The following is a 16,599-nucleotide window of genomic DNA, read 5'->3' as shown; positions in this document are numbered from 1 at the left end:
TGGCCAGGTAGTGGAGATCCTCAAGGACCTCAAACAACAGCAGGCTGCCCATTATGCCCGCTTGGACTCCCACATGTCCCGAGTGGAGACACACATGTCCCGCATGGAGTCCAAGTGGGACAAATTGGATGATCGAACAGCGGTGCATAGGGACATACTGTCATGCTTCCGCCAGATCAGCGCAAACATGACTGCACCTCCCTGTGCGCCCACGACATCTGTTGCCACAACATCCGCAACTGCCACATGGAGGGTGGAGGACTCTGGCAGAGAGTCCTTGTCACCGCAGAAGCCTGCACTTGAGGGTCTCCCGAGAATGAAGAGGGGTCGTTCGAAGAAGGGCAAGTGAGACGCTGATGGCGATGCACATCCCCCAGGAAATCAACACCTGTTCTTGAGATCGACCCTTGTGTGAAAATCATTTAACCTTGTTGACTGACACCCAACTCACCCACTTGACATGGAGGGTCTAAGTTGTGACAGTGCATCAGATTACTGTGGACTTCACTCTGGACATTTCATCTTCCAACACTACCAACTCACCTGTGAACTTTGGATTACCATCACACTCTAGAGCGCGTCCACTTACGTTCACTATCCTCACATATATTTGTTAAAAAAAATCACAATCACACTATACTTGCCTCTGTTACACCCCACCCATCCTGTGTCAGTGGCAATCAGCCCACAGGTACAGAATGCAAATGACTGTCAGATGTCTAGATACAGACGAAGCACATCCCAAAGTGAAGCACAGGTTTATTAAAGATTCACAACGTGAGAATTCCACAACTAATGCAAGGTAACCTCACGTGACCGTGACCAAAATGTAACCAACTGGTAAACAATGAAAGTCCAGGGGTGTGTGGCACATCATTTGTTGGGACAATGACAACTTGCACTCTGGGACAGGAATCTGGCTGGCGGGGTTCAGACCTCACCATACAACAGCCAAAGTACCCTGTGAAGGACAGACAGAAAACACAATCAACAACACAGAATTACAGCATACAGCTACAATATACATGCCCAACACAAATCACTAGCTACGTAAACACAACCTAGTAATCAGGTAAACACTGTTTGGGAGTACAGACTACCTGGGAGGACACATCACTGTAACCACCTGGGAAAATAGCACACAGCCACACTCAAGCCTCACCAGTGCACCACCAACATATATCAGGGAAACACAATACTTTGACAACACATCACTGTATACTGACATTCATATGAAGAAGTTGTGAATCAGCTGGGTCCGGACATCACCCTCACCTTCACTGGTATCATGCCCCAGGGCAAGATCCTCCACGGCTAGCTGATGTTGGTCGTCGTCATCTTGGATGAGTGGCAACTTCTTCCTCACTGCCAGGTTGTGTAGCATGCAGCACACTATGAAGATTTTGCACACCTTAGCAGGTGCATATGAGAGGGCTCTCCTGTCTTGTCCAGGCAGCGTAAACTGCTTTTCAGGAGACCAAATGTCCGCTCGATCACGCTCCTGGTCTGAACATGTGCCTCATTGTAGCGCATCTCCGCCGGTGTCACAGGGTTCCTGAGGGGTGTCAGCAACCACGGCATGTTGGGGTATCCGGAGTCACCTACATACAGACAATTGCACATTAGATGAGTCTGAAAAGAGGGTGCAAAATAACTTTACAAAACACACACAATGGTAAACTGTCAGTACACACCGACAAGCCAGGTACACTGGTACTGCATATGTGACATAATCGCCGGGATGCGACTACACCTCATGATGTAAGCATCGTGCATTGAACCTGGGAAACGTGCACACACGTGAAATGGTCATGTCCACCAGACATACCAGCAGAGCATTTATTGAGTGGAAATGTTTCCTGTTTCGGTACGTCTGCTCATTATTAAATTTATTATTATTATTAAATTTTATAGAGCGCGTAGTCACCCGTGAGTATCCCAGCGCTAAGATCGGTACACCTGGGGGTAGTGGGGGCAAGGGGGGAGGTTAGGAATTAAGGGAAGAGGTGGGTTTTCAGTCGCTTTCTGAAACGCAGATAGTTAGGTTCTGTTCTCAGGTCGCGGGGTAAGGCGTTCCAGAGGCATGCGGTATGAACCGAGAAGCGTCTTCCACCAGTGCGTGCCTTCTTGACTCTGGGAGTGATGATGAGGTGTTCCTGATCGGATCGAAGGGATCTTGGGGCTTTATAAGGATTGATAAATTTTCCTAGGATCGGGGGACCTTTGTTTTGCAACAGTCTGTGAGCCAGGCAGAGGGCTTTGAACTTCACTCGTTCTCTGACCGGGAGCCAATGAAGGAGCTTCAGAGCTGGTTTGGCCGAGGCTCTGGCAGGAGTGTTGGTGAGGATCCGGGCAGCCGCATTTTGGATCCTCTGTAGCCTGTTCAGGGTTGCCTCAGGAGCGCCCAGATAGATGGAATTACTGTAGTCGATCACTATTTCCCTGATCCCTACCTGGTCGGCGCAGGGAAGCAGATCGCTTGCTGTCTCTGCCCGGACCCGAGTCTTGCCGCCATTCCTTGCGTGAGGGACACGCCCACCTCCGGTGGCCACGCCCCCCCCTCCCAGGACGCTATAACCTCGCGCTGAGTGCAGCGCCGCTCCCACTCTCGTGAATACTCCTGAGGCGAACTAGCCGGGAGCTCTACAATTTTTAAAACAAAAAAAACCTTTTTGTGATTGATACTGTGTTTTTAACTGTCACTGTATAGTTTTAAAACTTGCTTATTTTGCACTATTTCCCTGATCCCTACCTGGTCGGCGCAGGGAAGCAGATCGCTTGCTGTCTCTGCCCGGACCCGAGTCTTGCCGCCATTCCTTGCGTGAGGGACACGCCCACCTCCGGTGGCCACGCCCCCCCCTCCCAGGACGCTATAACCTCGCGCTGAGTGCAGCGCCGCTCCCACTCTCGTGAATACTCCTGAGGCGAACTAGCCGGGAGCTCTACAATTTTTAAAACAAAAAAAACCTTTTTGTGATTGATACTGTGTTTTTAACTGTCACTGTATAGTTTTAAAACTTGCTTATTTTGCACTATTTCCCTGATCCCTACCTGGTCGGCGCAGGGAAGCAGATCGCTTGCTGTCTCTGCCCGGACCCGAGTCTTGCCGCCATTCCTTGCGTGAGGGACACGCCCACCTCCGGTGGCCACGCCCCCCCCTCCCAGGACGCTATAACCTCGCGCTGAGTGCAGCGCCGCTCCCACTCTCGTGAATACTCCTGAGGCGAACTAGCCGGGAGCTCTACAATTTTTAAAACAAAAAAAACCTTTTTGTGATTGACACTGTGTTTTTAACTGTCACTGTATAGTTTTAAAACTTGCTTTTTTGCACTATTTCCCTGATCCCTACCTGGTCGGCGCAGGGAAGCAGATCGCTTGCTGTCTCTGCCCGGACCCGAGTCTTGCCGCCATTCCTTGCGTGAGGGACACGCCCACCTCCGGTGGCCACGCCCCCCCCTCCCACTGCCAAGTCCACTCTACAAAACATGAGTACCAGCCGGAAGCGCAGCGGACGAGCGCAGCGGGCGCGACGAATGCGCGCCGAAGGCGCGCTTAAGGCAAGCTCGTCTGCGCTCGTCCGCGCCTCGGCAGCGCCCGGTGTGCCACCCGCGGCCCAGCTCTCCTCGTTCCCCAGTAGCTCTCCGCACTTAACGCGTGAGGCTTTACTCCTCCTTAGAGACTACGCCCACGAAGGCCAACTGTCCTTCCAAGATACCGCTTATCCTCTGCACGACTTTGCGCGCAAAGGCTTATTTACTGGTGGCCTGCTGAATGTCAGGTCCCTTCCTAAACACGCCCACGAAATCGCTCAGCTCATAGACAATCACCATCTTGATGCCTTATTCCTGACGGAAACTTGGACCCACTCTGACTGCAATATAGAACTGGATTGGGCCTGCCCACAAGACTTCAAAATCCTGCACCTCCCACGACCTAAAGGGCGGGGCGGCGGAGTCGGCTTAATCCATAGAGCGTCCTGGTCAGTAAAAACTATTGCTATGGACCCAGTGGTTGGGACCGAAATACTTGGCCTTGCCATCGACTGTCATCTCGGAACTACCTTTACGGCTGTGATTTGCTACCGCCCGCCGGGAGCCTTCAACTCCACTCAGCAGCAGTCGCTCCTCACCACCCTTACTAATATGGCCACTTCACACAACAACCTGATTGTCTTGGGCGACTTCAACCTCTGGCCCAACGGCAGCCTAGATTCTGCACTCAACAATCTCCTACTTTCCTGTGAAGGAATAGGACTGTGCCAGCTAGTGAACAAACCCACACACGTAGCAGGGCACCAGCTCGACTTCATCTTCTCCTCCCCCCAGTTAGCACATCTGAGTGATATTCTGCCGATGTGCTGGACCGACCACGCACTCATTAAATTTTATATAGCAGGCAGCAGGTCTTGTAGACCGGCACTCCACGGCCCTGTACCCCCGTACAGAGATTGGAAGGCTCTGGACAAACTCAGACTGAATGGCCCAGTATTTGAAGTGGCAGACAGCTTTTCCATTACTCGTCCAGTGGAGGCTAACTATCTATCCCTTTGCACCAGGATTTCCAACACTTCGGACCGCCTCGTCCCTCAAAAAAAGGGTAAACCCCAGAGACGGGCACCGGCCCCATGGTTTGATGACTCTTTAAGAGCTCTCAAACTAGCATGCAGACAAGCTGAGAGAAAATGGAGGCAGGGTTACTCTGACACCTACAAAATTCTTTGGAAAGAAAACCTCCGGGAGTACAAAACGGCTATCGCCCAAAATAAGGCTAAACATTACTGCTCCATCATTTCCAATGCCACTAACAGCTCAAAAAGTATCTTTCAGATACTTAAAAATCTAACTAATCCGGACTGTGTCACTTCTACACAGCCTCCCACCCAAGCCCTCTGTGACAATCTTGCAGTGTTTTTTATCAACAAAATCAACACTATTATTCACAACCTGAAAACACCTCCAGCCTCAGGCATTTCCAATATGCAGGGACCAGACACCAGTTCTCGAAACTCGTCGCCTCCTGGCCCTGTCCTTTTGGCTAGACTTCAGGAATTCCCCCCGATTCCGGTCTCCGAGTTTGAAAGACTGGCGCTTGGTATCACCTCGGGCTCTCCACTCGACCCCCTACCACCAAAAGTCTGGAAAAATTTTGGAAACGAGCTCTTTGACACCATGCGCCTTATATGTAATCAGTCTCTCCACAGTGGCTTTGTTCCAACTCCCTGGAAACAGGCACTGATTACCCCTCTCTTGAAGAAACCTTCCCTGAGCTCGGACTGTCTGTCAAATTACCGACCCATCTCCCTGCTGCCTTTCCCAGCGAAGATCGCCGAACGATGGGTCAGCTCGGGCCTGTCCGCCCATTTAGAACAAAACAATCTCCTTGATGATCACCAGTTCGGGTTCCGTCCTGCCCACGGCACCGAAACAGCAGTCCTGACAGCCTTGGAGGATCTTCGCATGCGTGCAGACAGGGGTCAGCCAGTGGCGCTGATACTGCTGGACCTGTCTGCCGCATTCGATACGGTCAATCATGGTATGCTGCTGCAGAGACTTGGTGAGGTGGGAGTGGAGGGCACTGCATTGCTCTGGTTTCACTCCTACCTTCGGGACAGAAGACAGGCTGTCTCTCTCCCCCCATTCCAATCCACCTTCGCATCAGTACCCCAGGGAGTCCCTCAGGGCTCCTCCATCAGCCCCATCCTTTTTAATGTGTATCTCATCCCGCTAATCCAACTAATCCAATCCTTTGGGATCAAAACAATAAACTACGCGGATGATACACAGCTCATCCTCTCTTGGGAGGGTGAAGATGCCACTCCTTTCTCGACCTTCCACGACTGCTTAAGAGCGACGGCTGGATGGCTTCACATAAATTCCCTCCAGTTTAACTCCGCAAAAACGGAGGTCCTGTTCTGTTCTGGCACCAAGATACCCCGTCAGTTTCCGATTGATTTCTGGCCCCTAGAGTTTAGTGACAAACCTCTGCCAGTTCCCTCGGTTCGCAACCTGGGAGCCATGCTTGACAACAAATTAAGTATGGAAACCCAGGTGACGAAAACTGTGGGGATCTGCACAGCCCTGCTTCGCTCACTGCGGAAAATCATGCCTCTCCTCCCAGCACAAGCCAGGGCGTCGATAGTCAGGTGTACGATACTCAGTCGCCTTGACTATTGTAACGCCCTGCTCCTGGAGTCTCCAGTCACGCTGATGGATCGTCTACAGCGAATTCAATCTGCCGCCGCCAAGCTGGCTCTTGGCTGGACGAGGAGGGCTTCGGCCACAGCAGCTCTGTCTGAGCTACACTGGTTACCTCTAAAACAACGAGTGGCTTTCAAGTCCCTCTGCATTGTCTTTAAGGCTCTGCATGGACTTGGACCTAAACCTCTGCAAGCCCTGTTTAGGTGGTACACTCCTGCCAGAGATCTACGCTCGTCCTCGGCTTGTCTGGTAAAGGTACCCAGATTTAATAAAGCCAGAACAGGGGGAAGATCCTTCAGGGTTGCAGCGGCCAAGCTGTGGAACAGCTTACCCACTGACATACGTCAGATGTCCCAGCTTCTTCCGTTTAGGAGACGTATCAAGACCTGGCTTTTCCCTCAATAAACTGTCCGTTGACTGTTCCCCCGGTTCTTCGCTAACTGAGTATTCTACAGCGCCAGGAAGCCTGCAAGGTATCAGTTGCGCTCTACAAATTCCCAAAATAATAAATAATAATAATAATATTAGGCCTTGGATCAGCAGTTTTTTTGCGGTAGGAGGAAGTAAGGGCAAGATCTTTCGGATTGATTTGAGCAGCCCGAAGCAAGTCCCGGCTACTTTTTTTGCCTGTGTTGCAAACGATAGATCTTTATCGAGCCAGACGCCCAGGCTCTTAACCTCGGGTTTCGGGTCAGGAGGCGGGCCTAAACAGGGTGGCCAGATGTTCTGTGACAGGGAGAGTCCCTTCTGACCCAGGAGGAGAATGTCAGTCTTTGAACCGTTGAGTTTCAGATAGGACCGGTTCATCCATCCTTGTATCTGCGTAAGACAGTTGTAAAGGTCCGCAGGTTGTTGGCTTGGCTGAGATAGGGATACCACTAGTTGAGTGTCGTCGGCGTAGCTGACGACACTCACTCCAAAAGTATGACAACCTCCTCCAATGGGGACATGTAGATATTAAACAATGTGGGACTCAGGGAGGAGCCCTGAGGTACACCACATTGGAGGGGAATTTCGGAGGAGCGGGTGTTGTTCTCCCAGATCTGAAAGGACCGATGACCCAGAAAGGACGATAGCCAGTGTAGTGCTTTTCCTTCTACACCGACACTCCTGAGTCGGTGGATAAGGAGTTGGTGATTGACGGTGTCGAAGGCCGCACTGAGGTCGAGGAGGATCACTGCCACTGATCCTCCAGCGTCAAGAAGTGCTCTGGCCTCCTCCACCGCCGCAAGGAGGGCGATGTCGGTGCCCTGCCCTGGGCGGAATCCCGTCTGCGAGCTTTTCAGCCGATCATTAGTTTCCAGAAATTGTGAAAGTTTTCTGTTCACCAGCTTTTCGGCGACCTTACTAGTTCCTGGGAGGAGGGAAATTGGTCTGTAATTGGCCAAATCCGCAGGGTCAAGGGAAGGTTTTTTCAATAACGCCTTGACAACTGCCGCCTTCCAGCTAGAGGGGACGACTCCCTGTTGCAGCGAAACGTTGATAAGCTGGGTAAGGAGGGGGATGATCGTGGGTGCTACTCTCTTGAGGATACGTAACGGTGCGGGGTCCCTGGGGGAACCGCTTTTGATGTTATTAAGCGTGCTTTCGACCTCCTCTGCAGTCACTTGTCCCAAAACACACACAATGGTAAACTGTCAGTACACACCGACAAGCCAGGTACGCTGGTACTGCATATGTGACATAATCGCCGGGATGCGACTACACCTCATGATGTAAGCATCGTGCATTGAACCTGGGAAACGTGCACACACGTGAAATGGTCATGTCCACCAGACATACCAGCAGAGCATTTATTGAGTGGAAATGTTTCCTGTTTCGGTACGTCTGCTCATGTGCCTGTGGTGGTACCAAAGCCACATGTGTCCCATCAATGGTGCCAATGCCATATGGCATCCTCCCCAGTACATAGAAGTCACTCTTGATGTCAGTGAGTTGTTGTGGTTTTGGGAAATGGATGTAGTGGTTGAGGAAATGCAACATCCCCTCCAACACATCTCGAAGCACACGGCTGAACATGGTCTGTGACATCCCACCAGCAGAAGCCACAGTGTATTGGAAGGTACCGGGGGCGAAGAAGTGTAGGGTTGCCATCACCTTCACCTTGGGGGTCAGGTTGCAAGTGTGGGGCCAACTGCTCCACCAAATCATCAATCAGTGGCCTAGTTAAGCGGTACCGTCGGATGCAGTCATGTTCAACCATGGTTGCAAGGTCAGGGAACGGTCTGTTGGCAGCTGGTCTCCTGCAGTACATAGATGAGCAAAAAAAGGTTGTTAGTTACAGTATCTATGTGCCAGTGGCCACGCTATATAGCACATGAAACATCATAACAGGACACAAGTACCTGATGCGTGTGCTGTTGGGTATGGGCACATATGTCAGATACATATCCATCATCTGACATCTCACCTCTACATGTCTACACAACAAGGTCCATGTTGTGCTGTGAAAAATCTATGGGCTCTGTCACAGTACATCAGTACGAGTGTCACATACCAAACACACACCACAGTGACTAGTGAGGACAGATGTCTTCCCCACATCACAGGTTTTTGACAGACTCACACACAGGGACCCTCTATTTGCCTCCAGGTCACTATCATGATGTGGCGTCTCATGTACACGCCACAACGCACACATGACACCCACATGAAATGCCACCTGATTTTTTTGCAGGTCATACATGGATGTCTGTGACACACAGACGCAACATCAACTCACATTGACAAAACACATGGATGTGGTGACCGTTTCACATTTAGCACATGGAATTAGAGTCATATGCGTAGCCAAATGCACACATACTGCAGAGGAACATCACATTTGTGGCACTGGGACACCCTGTGACACACATACCATTCCACCTAAGAGTCAAGGTGTATGTCACATGTCATACACAATGTGCCCCTGGAACTGTGTTCATGCCTCATGCTCTGAACTGTACAGTTGACAATCACAGTGGTTATGTGCACAACACACCAAGATATCTGTCCCCATGACACCTTGCACAGCCTGGAAATGGGTGCCACTAAGTGCCACATACTAAATCACATGTTGACACACATACACACATGTAATGCAGTCTGACATGCCTTTTGATATACTGTGTCACAGGCTGTATTGTTGGTGTGTACATGGCTCCCTGGCAAGCTATGGTGGGTGGCATCCTTTTTGCACATTGACTGCAATGTTGACAGATGCGGGTAACTTTTTCAAAAGTCGCGTTGTATACCTAGGGACCGATCCGCGTTCACGCCTTGGCCATCGACTGCAATGGTGTCAGAAGCGGATGACATTCACAAATGTCGCGTCGTATGCCTAGGGACCGATCTGCGTGCACGCCTTGCCCATTGACTGTAATGGTGTCAGACGAGGGTGACTTTTTCAAAAGTTGCGTTGTATACCTAGGCACCAATCCGCGCGCACGCCTTGCCCATTGACTGCAATGGTGTCAGACGCGGTGGCTGTTTCAAAAGTCTCATCGTAAACCTAGGGACCGATCCGCGAGCACACTTTGCCCATTGACTGCAATGGTGTCAGACACGGGTGACATACTCAAATGTCGGGTCGTATGCCTAGGGACCGATCCGCCCGCACGCCTTGCCCATTGACTGCAATGGTGTCCAACGCGGGTGACTTTTTCAAAAGTCGCGTCGTATACCTAGGCACCGATCCGCGCGCACCCCTTGCCCATTGACTGCAATGGTGTCAGACATGGGTAACATTCTCAAATGTCACATCGTTTGCCTAGGGACTGATCCATGCGCACGCCTTGCCCATTGACTGTAATGGTGTCAGACGCGGGTGACTTTTTCAAAAGTTGCGTCGTATACCTTGGGACCGATCCGCTCGCACGTATTGGCTATTGACTAACATGGAGACAGGTGCGTGTGAGTTTTCAAAAGACACGCCGTACACCTCGGTAACGATCCGCGCGCACGCATTGGCTATTACCTATCATGGAGAATAATGTGAATTTGATGCTTGTTCAATTCGTGTGCTGAAAAATCCATTGCCTCCCTACAACAATGTATCAAACTCATTGGTGTCATGAACTTGAACTTTTTGAACGATGCGGAAGGCGTGTACGAGGTGTGCAATGCGATGGATTTGCCGGATTCATAGCATGCAAATGTGTTGGACCTATCGCTTTGGACGTATGGGACAGAATCTGCCTCTGAAGCACAGATATAAGTCTGTCTGGTCCCCGGAGAGCTCACTTGCCTGCACTACATGCTCCAGATTGACATCTCTGCTACCACTGCTGCTGTCTCTGCATCCTCTTGCTCCAAGAATGGTCCGGACGGTGGAGAGGGCCCCAGCCTTCACAGAGGAGGAGAACAAGGTCCTGCTGGACACCCTCCTTCCACGGTACAGCAAGCTGTATGGGAAACCAGGGGAGCGGGTGACTGTGCAGTCCACATCCTTTCGCATTCTGCATGTTGTCTGACTAGCACTGATGGCATTGTGTACACCAGTGGCTAGCTTGCTCACTGAGTAGCTGTAACCCCCAAAGTGTGTACGTATCTGTAGTGAACAGGAACTGTGCTGGAAAAGTGCATTTCTAAACCGTTACCATACCAGAGCAATGTTTCCATGTTGTTAATGCAGGACAACTGTCCCTCACCATAGTTGCACTGCCTGTGTACATCATATGCCCTTGTGATAACGACATGTATATCCAACTGTGTGATGCACAAACATGTTGCATGTGCATTAAAGGTCTTTTAACATTGTCATCCTCACAGGTTGATGCCCATCAGAAACGGGAGATCTGGCTGACCATTGCCCTGGCAGTTCGATCTGTGGGGGTCCACAGGCGCTGCATCCGCAACTGTCAGAAGAGGTGGCAGGACCTTCGTGGTTGGACCCGGAGGATTGCAAGAGTCCAGCTGAAGCTGTCGCCTCCTCGCAGAAGGGGCGTACGACGGACCTTGACCACCGACATGCTCCGGATTCTAACGGTGGTCTTCCCTGACCTGGATGGGCAGTTAAAGGCCAGACAGCAGCAAGGAGGGGGTAAGTGCATGCCTCTTCTGTGACCTATATCTCACATGCTCTTTGCACTCCTTCAGCCTGGTTACACTCCCACAGTTCGTCTGCCTGCTTGAACAAGAGTCAAGTGCCTAAATTAGGTTATTGCCCATTGTCATCTGATACACAGGTGGGCCCTTTCAGTCTGTGACTTGTGTCACTTGGTTTGTGTGTGTCTGCTGTTGTCCAAGGTTAAGGTTTGAAACAGCATTATTTTGGGCTTCATGAGTGAGGCAATTGATTGACATGTGTCTGCACATTACCAGTAATCTGACATGTACTCTGTGTGGGCCATTAATATGTGTTCTAATTGCTGCTCTGGCTCACCATATGTGTCTGGGGTATTTACCACACACCCATGCAGCAGGTGCGACAATGTTGGGGCCTCAAAAGAATGTACATCATGTGTGTCACACATGCATGTTCAGGGTAATCCCATGTTGCACATGGACCTGGACAGGTATACCTACTCCAGACATGAAGTACACTCTGTTCTACTCCTGTGTGTCAGTCTACAGTTAGTGTATTGTGAAATGTGCAATCAGGTGTCTGCCCCTGTGTCATTTTGGAGTGGCCTAGCTTTTAAGACTCCTGGGGTGTTAAACAGTTTGGGGTGGGCAGCCAGCTGAGATGTGGCTGTTGGATCAGCACAATGGGGTAACACATAGGTGTGTGATCACTTGATTGTGCCTAATGGTCTATTCTTTAATCCATCATCATTCTTTAGCTCACTCCGCCACCCCAGTTCAGACATGGCCATATGGAAATCAGTCTGACCCTGTGCCTCATGGGAACAGTCCAGCCCGAACTGCCAAGCCATGTCTTCCCTGGACCGGAAACAAGCATCCTGGGACCAGTTTCTGGCTAATCAGCCGTCATCATCCAGACTAGCTTGAATCCAGTGGCAAAGTGAGGAAGGGACCCACGTCTGGGCATACCCTGCCAACCTATTGCGAACAAAGCAAAACCATAGGGGATGATGGACGGAGTGTTGAACATTGCACGCACTCACCCCCAGTCAACTGATCGGGGTTTAATCCATCATCATTCTTTAGCTCACTCCGCCACCCCAGTTCAGACATGGCCAGGGAGGACTTGGCCTAGCATTTCGGGCTGGACTGTTCCCATTGGGCGCAGGGTCAAGACTGTTTTGCATATGGCTGGGTCCAAACTTGAATGGCATGGTGAGCAAAAAAAAATGATGGATTTAGGCCCAGATCTCTGTACTGGGATGAATGTATGACATTGTTCTACATTCTGTCCCTCAATTGTTCTTTTTGCATCAATACATGAGCACATCATGGTGTCTGGTGAAGGAAGCATATGCATATTACTGACAATGACTACGGACATCAGTGGCAGGAGATGGGATATGTGTGTACTGACACATTTCAATCACAAATCCTGCAGTTCAGACAACTGTCTATGTGGTGCATGTGTGCACATATGAGTAGTGGCATACCACATTCCCCAGACAGATGGGTCCATGGACGGGAAGGATATGAGGGGCATGGTTGACTGGCAGACTGACAAGTGTCTTGTTTAAATATGTGTCAGCACTTTTTGCAATATTTAGCAAATGATGCAAAGGTGTGCTCTGTAATGTGCTGTACTGACTGTGATGTGTCAGGTCAATACAGGTGACTGATCTGGATCTGTTTATGCTGATTGTTTGCAGATGCATCTATGGCTACTGGAGGAAACAGCTCCATGGACCAGGAGGAGCCGTAGAGCTAGACTGGGTCAGCTGCAGAGGAGTCGGAGGGACCTAGTGGCACGGAGGCTAAAGGGTGCCACACTGAGGAGACCTCAGCTACAACCACCTCGGCTGAGGAACACAGCAGCTGGAGTGATGACTCCCTTGGGGAGGCAGGTGTCAGCAGCCCCCAGACAACATCTAGCTAGTCTGTCCCCGCCACCACCACCATCTCCACCCTCCTATCTGCTCCCATCCCAAATGTCCGTGTAGGCTCCCGTGTGAGGGAGCATGTCTCCTTCGTGCCAGGCACCGTACCCCCCGGCCACCGGTCTCCCCTGCTGCACTGAGTGTGGAGTCTGTCGACTTAAGCAGATCCATGTAGGGCAGACAACGATGGTGAGTGTCCTCCATTCTCACACCAGTCTGTTGACTCAACTGGCACACACACAGGGGATGGGTCACAGACACGCAAACAGGCATCCAAGAGCACTCCACGGTCCGCAGATGCCTCTCCCTCCAAACCCCCTTCCCTTGCCTCACCTGCAACCCCCCCTTCCCAGCAGCTCTTCCTCTGTGACCTTGGCCTCTTCCCCACCGATCCATCTGCTCCAGCTTACGAGGGGAAGAGGACATCACCACGCACTGAGGGAAGTTCCCCTGCCACACAGACACCCTCCCCCAGGTGCACGGACACTGAGGCTCACATCCGCAAATCCCCTCGGACCATGAAGGGCAAGACCCCACCACAATCCCATTCTTCCACCACACATTCTCCGTCCTGCAGCTCCCAGGCTACCACTCCACAGGTCCCCCGCCACACCCTGCCCCAGGTTCCCTCACACAAAGATACTGCATCCCCAAAATGCTTAAGCCCTCCCCCCACCACATGCACTACCACCCCCACCTCACACGCTCTGCTTGTTCCTGCCACTGGTGTGGAGACCATATCCCCCCCCCCCTCTGTCCTGCCCACCTCATCTGAACCCCATTCCACTCCTTTGGAGATGGGCACTGCAGTAGAGAGCACATCTACCCCGTCTGACGCGGGCACTGCAGTGGAGACCCCGTCCACACCATCTGACCTGCCCACTGCAGTGGTGCCCGAAACCACCCAATCTGACTTGATCCCTGCAGTAGTGACGGCTCCCACTGTGTCAGACACCTCCACTGCAGTTACCAGTGACACTCCTGCACCCACCAACCCTCCCCATCCCCATTCTGCTGTCCCCTGATCTGTCCCTGCTGTGCCTGTCCTGCCCCTATGTATGCCCCTCCAAGAGGAGATGTCCCCTGGCCGTAGCAGTGCAGGCAAGCAATGGGTGACAACTTGTCACATGTCACCCTGGTAGGACTCTTTAAATGGACTGGCCATTGGCCTTTCGACATTGTGGACTTCACAGTTGCATGGATTTATGTGCTGAATAAAGCCAATTGTTGTTATCCAGTGGGATGCATCTAATGTACATGATGTTGATGATGACTATCATGAACTTGCTGTTGTAATTGTTTTTTAAAGGTAAAAGAAACTGATTTGTTGATGTGATGGACTCCATGTGCTCCATGGGATATGTGTACTATTCCGTTATGTATCTATTACATCCTTTTCTGCAATTTCAGGGTGTAATGATAGGAAAAATTTGGGACCAGGATTTTCTCCTTTTGTTTGATACTTCACATCTTTGGCACACACTGTTGCACATATGTTGGGCTTACATTTGTGCACGTTGTATGATTGCCTGACTGGGCCAATCTCCACTGGACAGGCAGGTTTGTGCATCAATGGTACACAAGTCATCTGTGTCATCAGTGCAACTTGCTATACATGTGTATTGCATATGTGCAGATGACTTAAGGGACACTCCCATACACAGGCTAATGTAACCAGAGCTATCATTGTGTTGTAATTGTTGGCTCAATGAGCAAATGTTATGCTGACATGACAGAGCCCTGCACAGACAACGTTTTGCACAGCTAACCTTCCCCAGGAGCCCATGATGTGTGTTGTGTGAGCATGTCTGTGTGTGTTCCTTTCCCTTTTTCTACACAGCCTGTGTTCCCTACAGATGTTCCTGTTTGGTGCGCTTGCTGAGTTGTCCTGTGTTCATCCAAAATATTTGCCCTGGGTTTTCTGGGATGTAGGTGCATGGCAAACTAATGGTCATTAGGGTGTTTTAGTTGTAAGGTCCGGGGATGTTGTCAAACGCATGTGGGACACATTCAGGATTCCCCTTAGCACTTCTGTGTTACCAACATCATGTTGTTTCCCCTATGTGGTATCTGTCAGTGAGTAGGTTCACTTGTATGTGTGTGTGACTACTCTCACTCATCAGGGTCAGAGCTGCAATGTTGGAAGGTGTCGACATGTGTTCTTTGTGGCTCTCCTTTGATTCCTCATTGGTGTGGGAGTGTGGCAGGGATCCCAATGGTTCAGGTAGATTTCACGTCATGCCCATGTACCGCATACTGTGCAGTGTGGCAGACATTCACAAGGGTTGTTGACTGGCCATGTGTGAGGATTTTTGGCTACCTTGGATCCCCCACCACCCCTGGGATTGTCATGGCTGCAAGAGCAATGTCACCAGTCCATGCATGCTTAGCTGATGCACATTGGTGCAGATCAAGGTGTGTGGTGTTGAGAGTGGCCAAATGTGAGTTGTCTAATGGCTAGGCCCCCACCTACATTTTGCCCATTGTTTACAGGCCATGGCCAGAGATTTGTGTTTGTGTAGGTGTGATTGAAGTTTGTTGGTCCGACACATGACCCATAGTGCACAGGTGACTGTTCTCCACAGTGTGAGCAACAGCTACCTTTGTTATCACAGTGGGATTGTCATACAGGCTACTATCACACCAATGTAGGGTCCCTGATGGTAGTGCTGTAGTGGGTCTCTCTCTTGCTGTGTTGGTTGCTTTCACGCCCAGCTTGTGTCACATGAATCCGTTGGGATCCCACTCATCTGAGAATGCCTGCTTGCCCACAAAGGGGTGCACAGTTCATGAGTTATCTTTGTGTGGCACTGTGTACACATCAGTGTCATTGGAGTTCAGCCCACCATCATGTGTTGTGTACTAGCCTGGGGCCATTGAGACACCCACACATGTTGTATATGATATGCAGGGTGGGGCTGCCTGTCTGTGTTTGTGCATCTGCACCACTGCATTGGTATGGTCCATTGGCTGGATGTTGTGCAGAGGTTTTTCACTAGTGTCCCTGCATCTCCTAGCTCATCAGCCTGCACATTCATCATGTTTGGTATGTCCCATTGCAACAATGGCATGGGACTTGGTCAGCTAACATCTACAGTATCCACAGTATTCCTTAGTTTGTGTCTGTTCGAAAAGATATGTGTGTATGCATCATGATGTTCACTTTTCACATAATCTACTTGGACACTGGAGGCATTGTCAGGGATCATACCCGATGCTTGTGTGCACATGGCAGCGGGTGTTCTTGTGATACTCAGCAATCTTTGCCTCACCAAATCTATGTTTGTATGTGACACAACCACTACAGTACCACAACATTGCTTGTGGTGTTGTGACCTGGAATCATACATGCTGGTTTGAAGATGCTGCTATTTTTATGTCCACACTCACCTTCTGGTCACTGCACTGATGTGGGTTTAAGACCCCATTATCACAATGTTCCTGGTATGCTGGTGTTTTGA

At 50.6% G+C, this 16,599-nt stretch overlaps 1 long non-coding RNA gene across 1 annotated transcript in view; it reads left to right on the top strand.

Annotated features, from left to right (window-relative positions):
• The window catches only part of LOC146784511 (uncharacterized), a 47,676-nt gene extending 33,404 nt beyond the window's left edge, over positions 1-14,272 (top strand). Inside the window, exons 2-3 of the long non-coding RNA XR_014970866.1 lie at positions 10,947-11,217; positions 12,911-14,272. This is a non-coding gene — a long non-coding RNA (uncharacterized LOC146784511). The remainder of the gene's footprint in view (positions 1-10,946; positions 11,218-12,910) is intronic.
• The last annotated feature ends 2,327 nt before the right edge of the window (positions 14,273-16,599 follow it).

The sequence above is a fragment of the Triturus cristatus genome, chromosome 11, assembly GCF_964204655.1.
Source record: "Triturus cristatus chromosome 11, aTriCri1.1, whole genome shotgun sequence".
NCBI lineage: Eukaryota > Metazoa > Chordata > Amphibia > Caudata > Salamandridae > Triturus > Triturus cristatus.
This window is presented reverse-complemented; position numbering and strand designations above follow the sequence as displayed.